Genomic DNA, 12,215 nt, shown 5'->3' with positions numbered 1-12,215 from the left:
ATGCCTGAAGGAAAGTCCCTCCGTCTCCCAGAACTAGTGTCCCCTCAGCAGCAAGGCAGGTGGCAGGGACCTTCAGCATGGGGAGTGAATCCTCCTTCCATGGGGTGTGTGTGGGGGTCTTTGTCATACCACACCTTCCTCTCATCCATGTCTGCTCTCTCTTTACAGCTTGATATTTGGTTTTGTGGTTTGTTTTTTAATTTATTTTTTTTTTCTCCCAGCTGCCTTTCCTGCAAGGATTTTAGTATTTGTTTTGACTGACTGCAATCCTTTTTTTCTGGCAGAAAGGTAAAACTGAGGCCCAGGCCACCTGAAGTCACTGAAGGTCTGTATGATGATTTTCAGAAGCAGCAGCTCACAGGGTGAAATTGCATATATTTCTGCATATATTTCCCTGTGTTTCCACTGGGGTCTGGCCTCTGGAGTTCCTGGATGCTGCTTGATGGTTTTGGAGGGCAGCTTCTTTTAATCCAGGGCCAGCTGCAGCTCAGGAGGGGCTCACGAGTACCTGTGGAGAGATAACTTGGATAAAAGGGCCATACAAAGGTTCCTTTTTCTCCTGAGGAATTGAAGGTGGCAGCAGCTGTTGTCATGAAAGCGTCGCTTGCTTTGTGAATTTTCATCTCCGGGGCTTTGTTAGAGGCTCCATCGCTCCCCTTGGAGAAGACCCGCTGTCCTGTGCTGGGATGGGTTTTGTTCAGCCTCCAAGGCTGGTGGGGGAGCATTAGTGAGGAGTTTTTCTTCCTTTTTAATAAAAAGAAAAAGAAAAAACAACTTAGAGATCATCTTGAGTACTGTTTTATAAAAAGCTGTGGTCAGGTCCCGCACGTAGCCTGGAGCACTTGGTCTGCTAAACAAGATCATTGTACAACGTGCTTCTGAGACGTGATTTTCATTTTCCGTGTTTCTCCCCCCGCTCCCCGTTACTTTACCCTCAGAATGAATCACTCTCTGCTAGTGTGGAAACAATCAACATGACTTAGTTTTTACTTCTTCGGGCCCAGAGTGACCAGCTGACACACACACCAACCTCCCTGGGCTCGGGCACACCCCAAATCTGGGGGCAACAGTCACCCCGAGCTTTTCCAGGGCTGGGGGCTGCATTGGGGGGGGTTATTGCAACTATTAACCTTTTATTGCAAGGAAAAGGCACAAACTGCATGAGCTTCTCCCCTCCTGTCGCTTCTCTAGTTCCTTTGTTTTGAGGGGTTAAGAGGAGTGGGGAGGTCCCACTTGTGCTAGAAAATGAACAATATGTTCTGCTTCTGTGCACAAAAAGGAGCGAGGAAGCGCTGGGTGGGCTAGTTAAACAGGGAAACTGGGAGCGCGGACACATGTCCACTGCGTGAAAAGTGATAGATGGGGGTTTAGCGAAACTCCCTTCATGGTGCCTTTTCCTCGATGGAAAAATTTTATGGATGTGAGGTAGATTTTGTGTTTTACCCGAGTAACTCTTGAGAATTCACGACTCGTTAGAAACAAAATCATGCCATAACGAGGCGGTGACCACATGGGGTCAGCCCAGCTCTCCCCAGTGAGGCTCGGAGCAGAATTTCTGGACTCACGTGGAGGATACGGTGAATTTTGGACAAGCCTTATCCAGATAAATCCTCCCAGTTTCCGGCAATTTGCTGTGTAGGGACATCCTGACCTGAGAGGTGCATTTGTCCTGTGGTATTTAATAGCCGAGTGGTGCTGTCCTCTGTGATTCTCAGCTCCTGACCTCCAGAGCTCCTACTCTGCCACAGCGAAACATTGCAGAATGAGGGAAAAAAAAAATCCTGTGGTTTGGTTAAACCTCTTGCAGGGTCATTTTTCTTAGTTCTGGAGACCAGTCCTGTCCTATTTACTGCCACAGGTACCAACTTCAGCTTGGCTTGAGGACAGACACATGGATTTCGTAGCAGCGTGAGCCTAAACCAGAGCAGGCAAATGGTCTATAGGGAAAAAACCCGCTAATTTTAACCACATTGGAAGGAGATGGTGATGCTCTTATGAGCTTTTGAAGAAGAGGTGGCCAGCAAAGGCTCCTGAGAGTCCATGTGCAAAACAGGCTCCGCTTTTTACCAGAAAGCTTGGAAAAAGGCACGTGGCCGCCTACAAGCTCTCACATCTCCTGGAGGAACTTCCAAGTCCCACCCAGTGGCTTTTTAAAGGTCAAATAATTAAGGGCCAGTGAGGATTCACAGCAGCCAACAGATAAATCTCCCCGGTACCTCTGAGGCCGGGATTTGGTTGCTGAAGAGCAGGGGGAAAAGTTGAAATAACACATTTCCACTTGTGTCACGGATGCGTTCATCTCTCTGCCGTTTCCCCTTCAGCGTATTTTGTTGCAGAGGAAAAAAAAAAGACAAAACAGACCGAAACAAACCAAAAAAAGCAAAGTGATACCCTCTGGCTGCTCAGTATTTGCCAGCGCTGGAACAAGGCAGTCACAGGGCAGGTAAATTGCAAATTTGTGACTTCGGGACAGTCAGAAAGATGGGAAAGGAGCCATGCACTCGATGTAGATGTCTGAATCCGAAACACGCCCTGCTTTACGAGGGGAGGAAAAGCGCTCTCCTTTCCTTTGGCTCCATGACACAAGGCAGTAGGAACGAATAAATCCTTGCCACAATGAAATTGTTTATGTTCTGTTTTGGAAACAGATACTTGGGGCTCGGTGTACCTCAGGGACCAGCCGCTTTGATTCTTTTAGACCTCTTGTAGATCGGGCTCTATCCAATAAATCCTGAGCGGTGGAAATATCTGCAGAAAAGCTGCAAAAACCACCTCCAGGCATGTGGATTTTGCGGAGGACGCAACGCCCGCTTATCCCCCATCTGTCTGCCAGAGGAAAGAAAGATGCTGCTGTCCCTCCCCAAATGTTGCCTGTGGGTGGATAACGAGCAACTAAATACCTGCTCGAAATTAATAAAGTCATTGGCAAAACCTGGCAGTCTTTGGCAAAGCTCTGCCGCCATCCAGATGGCTGCCTGGGACCTGGGAAATGGAATTTCTTTGGGGTTTATGACAGAATTAGTGCAGTTCTGAAAGGAGAAGTGCATCTGGAACGTGTCTGCCTCGCTGGAAATAATTATCCCATCTTTAACCAAGAAGGTAAATGTAATTTAACTGCAGGGCAGATGTTAGGAACCACAGGTGTGACGCATCCCCCTGCCCCAGCAATCACTTTCAGAAGGAAGCAGAAGGTGGAATTAAGTGCCTGTTCATGTCTTCAGGTTTTCTCGTTTCTCCTGCCCATGGCCTAGAAGCATTTTTTTTTTCTTTTTAATGGAGAAAATCCCCACCTGAGGCAAACAGCATCATGCCTTGTTAATACTCAAACATCCCAGCTCAAAGTCTGAGTCAGGGCTTAAAAAACGTGTGAAAGCAGCTCCAGCAAGAAACCTATTTATTGCCCTCCTTTGGATGCGGCTATTTTGTGAGATGTAAAATAGCCTCAGATCACCCCAAGCAGAGATCTGGCCTCAAGCTGCGAAATGGGGAACACGACCGAGATGGTACTTCTGATCCCAAAGTGTCCTGGGCCTGTGCCCAGTGGGTACAAGGGTGCAAGCGTTGCAGGTAACTCCACAGATTTATGGTCCCTGCAGGTAAAAGGACATTTTCTCTGCAGCCACAGGCAGAGTACTGCGGGTGACAGATCTCCTCAGCCTTCTCGTACAAAATAAGTGCACTGTGGATTAAATAAGCCATTTTCTCTGGGTGGGTTAGTGAGTAAATAACAGCTTTTAGCTCTTTTCCCTTCCACCAAATACAAGCTGGTGGCACCAAGATGGCATTTAGCTAGTGATTGTCTCTGCAAACACACTGTCTCACCCAGCATCCCATCAGCGGGCCAGAAGGACCTTCTTGTCTTTCCCAAAGGTTGTATTTCTTTGAGCACGATTAAATTCAGGATGGAAGCTTTCTCAAAGGAAATACAGCCCTGATTTCTTGTCCTCCCCTTCCATGATGCTGGGGGGGTACATTTAAGGGAAAAAACTGGCCTTTCTGCAGCTGGGGTTTGGATCTGTCAGGTCATAGAATCATTTTGGTTGGAAGAGACCCTCAAGATCGAGTCCAATCATTAACCCAACCCTGGCACTAATCCATGTTCCTGAGAACCTCATCTCCATGTCTTTTAAACCCCTCCAGGGATGGTGACTCCACCACTGCCCTGGGCAGCCTGTTCCAATGCCGGACAGCCCTTTCCAGGAAGAATTTTTTTCCTTTTCATCTGAAACCTGAAGACAAAATCACCGCCTGGGTGGGATGAGCAGCGAGATCTTTGGAGAGGAGCTGCACAGGAGGGAGCTCTCGCACCTCGGTTGTACGTGAGTCCCAGCACAGCAGCTTCACGTGTGGCCGCCCTGGCCAGCAGAAAAGCCTCGATGCTCCCTCAGCTCCTGGGACAAAGTGTGCAATAATTTGGAAATAAGTGGTTAACAACGGGCTGAGACTTTGCACCATGCCGGGGAACGAGGCGCTTGGGAAGAAGCACACCCCAAATCCGGGCAGCCGGGCGGGCAGAGACAGTATTGCCGTGTGAGCCGCTGGGCAGGCTCGATCTCTGTTTATCCATCGCGGTGGAAATGCTTCATCTTCTGCCCGGGCTGCGCTGTGCGAGCGGTGATAAGAGGCGGTTGTTAAACAGAAGCTGAAGCTGATGTTCCTTTGGGCTCCAATTTCCAAGGTTATAGAGAAAAAAACCCAACAAACCAGTGGCTGATTCCTGTGCCCAGAGCTGGCACGGTGTGGGCAGGAGTCCTGTGGAGCTGGAAAGAGACTGAGCAGCTGGGCAGTGAAGGTGGGGGCCTGGGAAGGGCAGGAGGAGGAAACACGGGGGCTTTCTTATGCCTGGAGCGGATCAGCAATGCTGTGGAAACTTCGATAGTTTGCTAAGGGCTCAGCACGGGCTGTGCTGGAGGAGGCTGCTCATGCATGATGCTCCCAGCTCCCTGCCTGGGTGATGGTCCTGGACACCAACCGGAACTTGTGGCAGCCGGTGACCATTGAGAAAAGGTACCACAGTTTGTGCCAGTGGCTTCACCCCACCCATACATCATCCATCCTTCCAGCATCCATGCATCCTTCCATTCTTTCATCTGTCCCTCCATGTGTGGATGTATTCACATCCTCCATCAGAGAATCACAGAACAGTTTGGGTTGGAAGGGACCTTCAAGCTCGTCTAGTCCAACCCCCCTGCCATGAGCAGGGACATCTGCACCAGCTCAGGTTGCTCAGAGCCCCGTCCAGCCTGGCCTGGGATGTCTCCAGGGATGGTTCAGCCACCACCTCTCTGGCCAACCTGGGCCAGTGTTTCACCACTCTCAAGGGCAACAATTTCTTCCTCATGTCCAGCCTGAATCTCCCTCCTTTAGTTTAAACCCATCACCCCTTGTCCTATCGCAACAGGCCCTGCTGAAAAGTCTGTCCCCATCTTTCTTATCGGCCCCTTTTAAGTATGGAAAGGCCGCACTAAGGTCTCCCCGGAGCTTCTCTTCTCCAGCTGAACAGCCCAGCTCTCTCAGCCTGTCCTCCCAGCAGAGCTGTTCCAGCCTCGGGTCATTCCTGGGGCTCCTCTGGCCCCTCTCCAGCAGGTCCATGTGTGTCCTGTGCTGAGGACCCAGAGCTGGCCCAGCACTGCAGAAGTGCACGTTGCTGGCTCCTGTCCAATCTTTCAATCCCCCAGCACCCCTAAGTCCCTCACCTCAGGGCTTCTCTCCATCCCTCCATCCCCCAGCCTGGATTGATCCTTGACCCCTTCGTGCTGAGGTTCAGCCAGATGCGGGGAGAGCAGGGGGAGCAGTCCCAACTTTCCATCTGAAGGACCCCCCCCCTCCTATGGCACACGGTGGGGGGACTGTGGCCAACACACCCCCAGCTCTGGTGGAGTCCGTTCTGGCTGGGGATGAGCAGAGGGTCTGGATGTGACGAGAGGCGCTTCCCAGCTCTTATCATCTCTGACCAAACCGCAGATGGATCTGCTGTTGGAAAAAAAAGAGAAACGAAAGAAAGCCAGAGTGCGTGGGTGCGGAGAGCAGTCTCTCGGACTGGGGGGAATTTAGCAATGGGAGGGGGACCGTGACGAAATGTGTGTTTGTTCTGGTTTGCCCACCAGATTTGAACTTGTCTGTGCCCTCGGAAGCGCAGGGGAGGAGTGAAACTCCAGGTGTCAGCAAGGAAATAACGACAGAAGAAAAGACCCTGAGCGAAGGGCTCGGAGTATCGCCCGTGGGATGGCCACGAATCTCGTGTGTGACACCAGTGAGTGGCAATTGGTGCTGGGGGTGGAAAGGGGTGGAAAGGGATACACCCATGGGACCGAGCACCGTGCCACCGCCACAGCGAGTGACACCTGCTCTGGTGTCCTGGGGCCACCTGCCCGAGGCCATCCCCATGTCCAGGCATTGATCCCTCCTCTGTCCCAGGTGACGGGGAACGTACTCAGCTATGCCATGGTCCCCCACGGCCCGTCGCACCCGCCCACCCCTTTTCTCTCCGAATGGAGTTATTATACATCAGATTTCGGCTCACTCTGTGTCTGGACGCGCTCCCACAGAGCAGACGGTGAGGTCCCTGCCACTCTGCCTGCATCCCCATCACCCTGGATGTCCCAGGAATTTAATAACCTGAATTTAATGAAGCCCAGCACATCTTGGAGTGCTTACGCCTGCATGTTGCATGTGTGGGATGGGAAGGACAAGCTGTGCTTTGGGTGGGCACGGGGAGGGGAAGGACGGGGACCGCTTCAAATGAAATGAGAGCGATAATGCAGGGATGTACCATGGGCTCTGCGGAGCATCTTCCCTTAATTCTGCTTTACGAGCTTCTCCTCCTTCCTCTTACCTTGCGGTGCAGTTGGAGGGGAGGGAGGGGAGGCAGGAAATCCTGCAGGGCTATTTTTGAACTCTGCATTAATTAGCAGAGTCGTTAAGGGGCTGGGATTGGCTTGGCCGCAGCGGATTTGAAGGACAATTTGGGAGGCGCTGGTTCCAGATGTGCTTGTTCCCAGGCCGTGTGGACATCTGAGATAGCACCGGCTTTGGCTGCGGGTGCCGGGGGGGCGGTCGGGTCGGACTCTGCCCTGTGCCCCACACTGAGCCCGGGGCAGCTCAGCCCTCGGGGTACCCTGGCTCTTCATCTCTGCCATGTGCTGCTGTTGCAGGGCTGGGAGGGTTGGTCCGCTGATCTTTTAGGTCATAGAAAGTATTTAATTTTTCTTTTTTTTTTTTTTTTTGCAACTGCGTAAGAGAAAAATGTTAGAAGTGCTTGCCTGGTGCTCAGCTCGTTTCCCCCCGCCAGAGACGTTCCCTGCTCCCAGCATCTCCTCCAGGATCTGGCACTTGGGTGCTTTTGAAGATTTAACACCCCTCGTCATTTCCCCTTTGGTCTCAGACATGTTCCCATCCGTTCCTCCTGTTTATGGGAAGGGGAAAAACATTCAGGAGATAAAAACAGCCGCCCCCGGCCATCGCCCAGACCCTGCGGCCATCACCATCGAGTTCAAGGGGAGCCCCTTGGCTCTCAGGCCGTGTCCTTTGAAGCGCCTGCCACGTGATTTTCAGCTGCGGGGCGATGTGAATCAGATGTGGTCCCTCCAGATGGCCGCCCAGGATGGGACACAGCACGGAGAGGGGCTGGAGGCGGCCTCGGGGCAGCTCTGTCCCTCTGGCAGGACAGGCCGGGATGGGGATGGGGTCTGGGCTGGCTGAGGACATTTTTACTGTGTGTTTGCTGTGGGGGCTGTTTGTCATTGTGGGGGAAGCCAGGCAGAGGGGACAGGCTGGTCTCATCGTCCCCAGGCTCTAGGAAGTGACATCTCCTGTTTGGGTTGTGTTTGGTCTCAGACCTGTTGCAGTTTCCTCCCGGCTCCCAGCATTACACCTCGAGCCTTCCCAAGACTTTCTGGGCTGCTGCTTTCCAGGTTTACCGTTCTGCAGAGCCCTCCTCGCCCTCACTGCCTTGTCAGGGCAAAAGCAAAACACACAAAAATCTTTCGTCAGGGTCACTGCTAGCAAACAGCAGCTCTTTGTTTGCTCTCCTGCTGAAATCTGCTGAGAGCCATCAGGGAAACCAGGAACCTGATTTTCCCCATGTGTCCCAGGTGAGGTCTGGCCATCCTTGTCACCTGGGAGAGACAATACAGACAATTACTGGAGAACAGGAGCTGAGGGGAGACCTTCTCGCTCTCTGCAACTGCCCGAACAGAGGTTGGAGCCTGGAGGGGGTTGATCTCTTCTCCCAAGTAACAAGCGACGGGACAGGAGGAAACAGCCTCAAGTTGCACCAGGAGAGGTTGAGGTTGGATCTGGGGAACAATTTCTTCCTGGAAAGGGCTGTGGGGCATTGGAACAGGCTGCCCAGGGCAGTGCTGGAGTCACCATCCCTGGAGGGGTTGGACAGAGATGAGGATCTCAGGGACAGGGGGTAGTGCCAGGGCTGGGTTAATGATTGCCCTAGCTGCGGTAAGGTGCTGCAGATCGCGTTCAGGATGCTCGACATGGTGCGTTCCAAAGCCTGAAGAGGAGCAGGCATGGAGAGGAGCCGTGTGGGAGATGTAATGTCGGGAAGCTGGTTGTGGGATCCCCACTGCTGGGTTTGCCCCGGAGCTTTGTGCCCTGGGCGAGCAGGAGGCAGAGCCAGCTGGAAACGTGGCGGTGAAGGGTTTGGGCAGGATTCAGATGGGTTTATTCCGCAGTGCTCTGCCCAGGGATTAAGGAATTGCACAAGAGGAATAACAGAGCTGCTGTTGTCCCAGTCTGTGAGCCCTGGCCAGTGCCAGGCTGGTTTGGGGGACAGCGAGGGGACATGCGGTGTCAGCCAGGCTGGGGCCAAGGGGCTTCACTGTCTCCAGGCACCACTGCAATTCCCGTCCTACTTGTCCCCAAGCCGATCCGGTGCCTCCCTCTAGGACACGTCCCCAGGCACGCGATGAAGGGAGCGATTCCCAGCCGTGAGTCAATTTTCTAACCCAGATCCTCTCCCATGTCTTTTACACTCCCCCTTTCCCAGGCAGGAAATCAAAGCCCAGTTTGCTCATTAGGGGCTGACCAGCTGCTGACCAAAAGCCAAAAAAAAAAAAAAAAAAAAAAAAAAGCCACCGCAAAAAAAAATCCCAGAGCAAATGCATTATTTGCTCAAACTGCTGCTTTCTCAGAGGAGGGGGAGTGGGAGATCTCCAGCCGGAGGCTTCCCACCAGCCGGGGATCTGCGGCTTTGCCGGGAGCCGACAGTGCAGGGCAGCTCCGCTTCCAGCTCTTTGTCGTAACTGTGGATCAGAGGGAAAACTTTCTGAATGATTTCAGTATCTGACAGGTTTTTACATATTTGAGTCACTGTAAAATATGGCATTGGCCTTTCTGAGTCACTTGGGCTCTAGGAAAATATTTTGATGCTCCGGTGTCAGGCTAAAAAAAGAATCTCCCCCCCCGAAGTGTAAACAGCCTCTTACACGGATCACATAAATTGCTGATCAAGCCGATGTAGGCTCCCCAACAGCTTTTTTGGTGGTGAATTTGGTTTTTTTAATCATTCTTAAAATGGCGTTTCCTGGGTGAGTTTCCAGCTGCTGGGGTGAGGAAGGTCCAGGTTTGCATCCCTGGGGCACCGCAGCCCCGCGGCCTCGATAACACCCTGGGAAAAGTCCCCGTTTGCGTTCTGCGGTGATGAAAACCAGACGGGGGAGCTTAAGAGAAACCAAAGGAGCAGTTCCTGGGGCGGGGGGAGACTCAAGCCTGAAATCTGTAGAACAGCTGGAGGGATGCAGAGGATTTCAAAGGAAAGGCTGGGATGCCAGTCGGAAGGGAGCAGGAGCGCGGCCGGGCTGCCCGGACCGCACTGCACTGGTGCTTACAGGAAAAGACGCCAGCGGAGAGACACTTATTCTTTTTAATCTATAACATCCAGCAGATATTTATAGATCTTTTATCTCTTTAGTGCCTCAGTGCCGCAAATAAAAGCATACGGTGCTTTTATGATACTTAAAGCAAACAAATAAAAACCCCCAATGGTTTCCAGAAAGGTTTTGAGCCGCGCGAGCGTGGTCGCCGATCAGTCTGAATTTAATTAGGCTGATAAAACCACTCGTGCTGTCCGAGTTGGTGCCGACGCTGAGGGCTTTGGCTCTTCACCATCCTTTCCTGCATCAGAGATGAGGGTTAATACATGGAGGGAGTGAAGGTTTCTCTGGGCCGGAGCAGGTAACTCGCATCCGAGTGTGCTTTTGTCTCTGGGTCGGATCCTGTTTGGCGTTGCCGATGCCTGGTCTGGGTTTCCTGCATCCCTGGTCAATGCCGGCTAAATCCCCGGTGGCCACGAGTGCCCGCGGGGTTGCCCGGGGCCCGTCTCATGCAGCACATGGGGCAAATCAGGGTGAAAGATGCTGCTGGTCCCAGCCCCACTGGGTTTGCTGGACTCCAGCCCCTGATGCTCGACCAAGCGAGGGGCTCGTAGGGGCTGGATGAGGCAGGGGAAGGCGCTGGCATCCCCGCAGGGTGTGAGCACCGGGAATTTGGGAGATGTCTTTCCACCCAGCCCGCCCCGGGGAGCTGGTACCGGGAGCCCCTTCCCAGCCCGAAGGCTGGAAATTCCCCAGCGTGCTGGGGACGCTGGGCTGGGACACCGAAATGACTCATTTGGCTTGATTGTATTACAGATTAATTTGATGAGCTTTCTTCAGCCCCTGCCACGGTGGCCGCCCCATAGGGCACAGCTTTCCCTCAGCACCCTTGGAAACCGGCCCCGTGCTCCCGTGTGTCTCCATCACAGGCAACGACCCTCCTCGGGGTCAATTTGTCTCATTACCCACCCAAAAACCCAACATCTTCCCCAAATGTCCCTTTTCCATCAATTCACGGCAGTGGGATGTGCCTCTGCACCCCACCTCGCTGCAGGCCACCTGGTTTTGGAGATATTCCTCTTTTACTTTGTTTTGTTTTGTTTTGTTTTGTTTTTAAATCTCCCTGAATCTGCAAATCTCTCCCCCATACAAAACTCTGCCATTCCTTCTTTAAAACCGCTCTGTGACTTGCCCGTCTGCACGATATTAAATTACTTAGGGCTTAAAAAGCCGTATGAATCCTCGCTGACACCCCAGCCCGTCCCTCGCTCAGACATCATGCAAATCCCCTGCCTGCATTAAGAAAAGTGGTTTTTCGCCCTGGCAGCCGGTTTGCATCAGTACCTTTCAGTGGAGTGATTTATTTTTTCCTTTTTTCCCTCTCAAGGTCCTCGAGCAGGGTCAGCGAGGGAGGAGCATCCACCTCTCCGGCCCTGCTCGCTGTTGCAAGGCTGGAGTAATCCCGTCTTCGGGCGTGTTTTGGTTAAACTGGGGTTTAAGCAGCCCTGTTAGCTCTGAACCTCCCTCCCCATCATGTGCTTATCAAAATAATTGGAGATAATTTTTTTTTTTCCCCCAGGACAGCCACCAGTTCATGGATGCCAGATGGTTTCTGCTCTTCCTCCCCGAGGCTGAGTCACCCCAGAAGGCTGTGGACACCCACAGGCTGGGTTTTGCTTTTTTTTGTTGTTTAATTCGGTTTACTTCTTTCTGTTTATCCAAAAGTTCCAGCCACAGCCAGATTTCACTGCATCAGCAGAACAAGCCTCCCTGATGCTGCGGGAACTGGGGTTTGCGTTACCTCGGCTTTCCAGGACCCTCCTCATCCTCCGTTGTTGCCTTTAATGCCCAAACACCCCCAAAGCCACCGGGCTCCTGACACCTCACCCCAGCACATCGCTGGAAACTCTCTGCGCCCACCACGTCTTGGTTTCCCTTTGGCTCAGCATCACCCCACCAGCGATGTCTGACGATGATGGAAAGAGCAGCAGAGCGAACACCGTGGTCCTCCTTGTCCTACGGTCCTTCTGCTGCGGCCGCCTGTCCCTGGGGTGGCTTGTCCATCCTGTCCTTGTCACTTCCCTCCCCAAACCATCTTGCAGCATGCTCCTCCGGCTTCTTCCTCACCCTGTGTCCATCCTTGGCGTGCGGCAGTTCCCATCCTGGCGCTTGAGATTATCTTCGTGCTCTATTTTACCTGATGTGTTTCTCCAGACTTTAGGTAAACCACAGATTATTATTTTTTTCATTCTCTCTGCCCCCTCCACTCCCACAGCTCAATTTTATTTGCATTTTTTCATCCGAGGAGAAAGGAAAGACATCTTAGAAAGCTCAGCGGCCTCCTTCGGATCACCTCAAAGCCTCTTGTGACCCCATCGCTGCTTCCCA

Source organism: Caloenas nicobarica, chromosome 5 (genome assembly GCF_036013445.1).
Source record: "Caloenas nicobarica isolate bCalNic1 chromosome 5, bCalNic1.hap1, whole genome shotgun sequence".
NCBI classification, from domain to species: Eukaryota; Metazoa; Chordata; class Aves; order Columbiformes; family Columbidae; genus Caloenas; species Caloenas nicobarica.
This window is presented reverse-complemented; position numbering follows the sequence as displayed.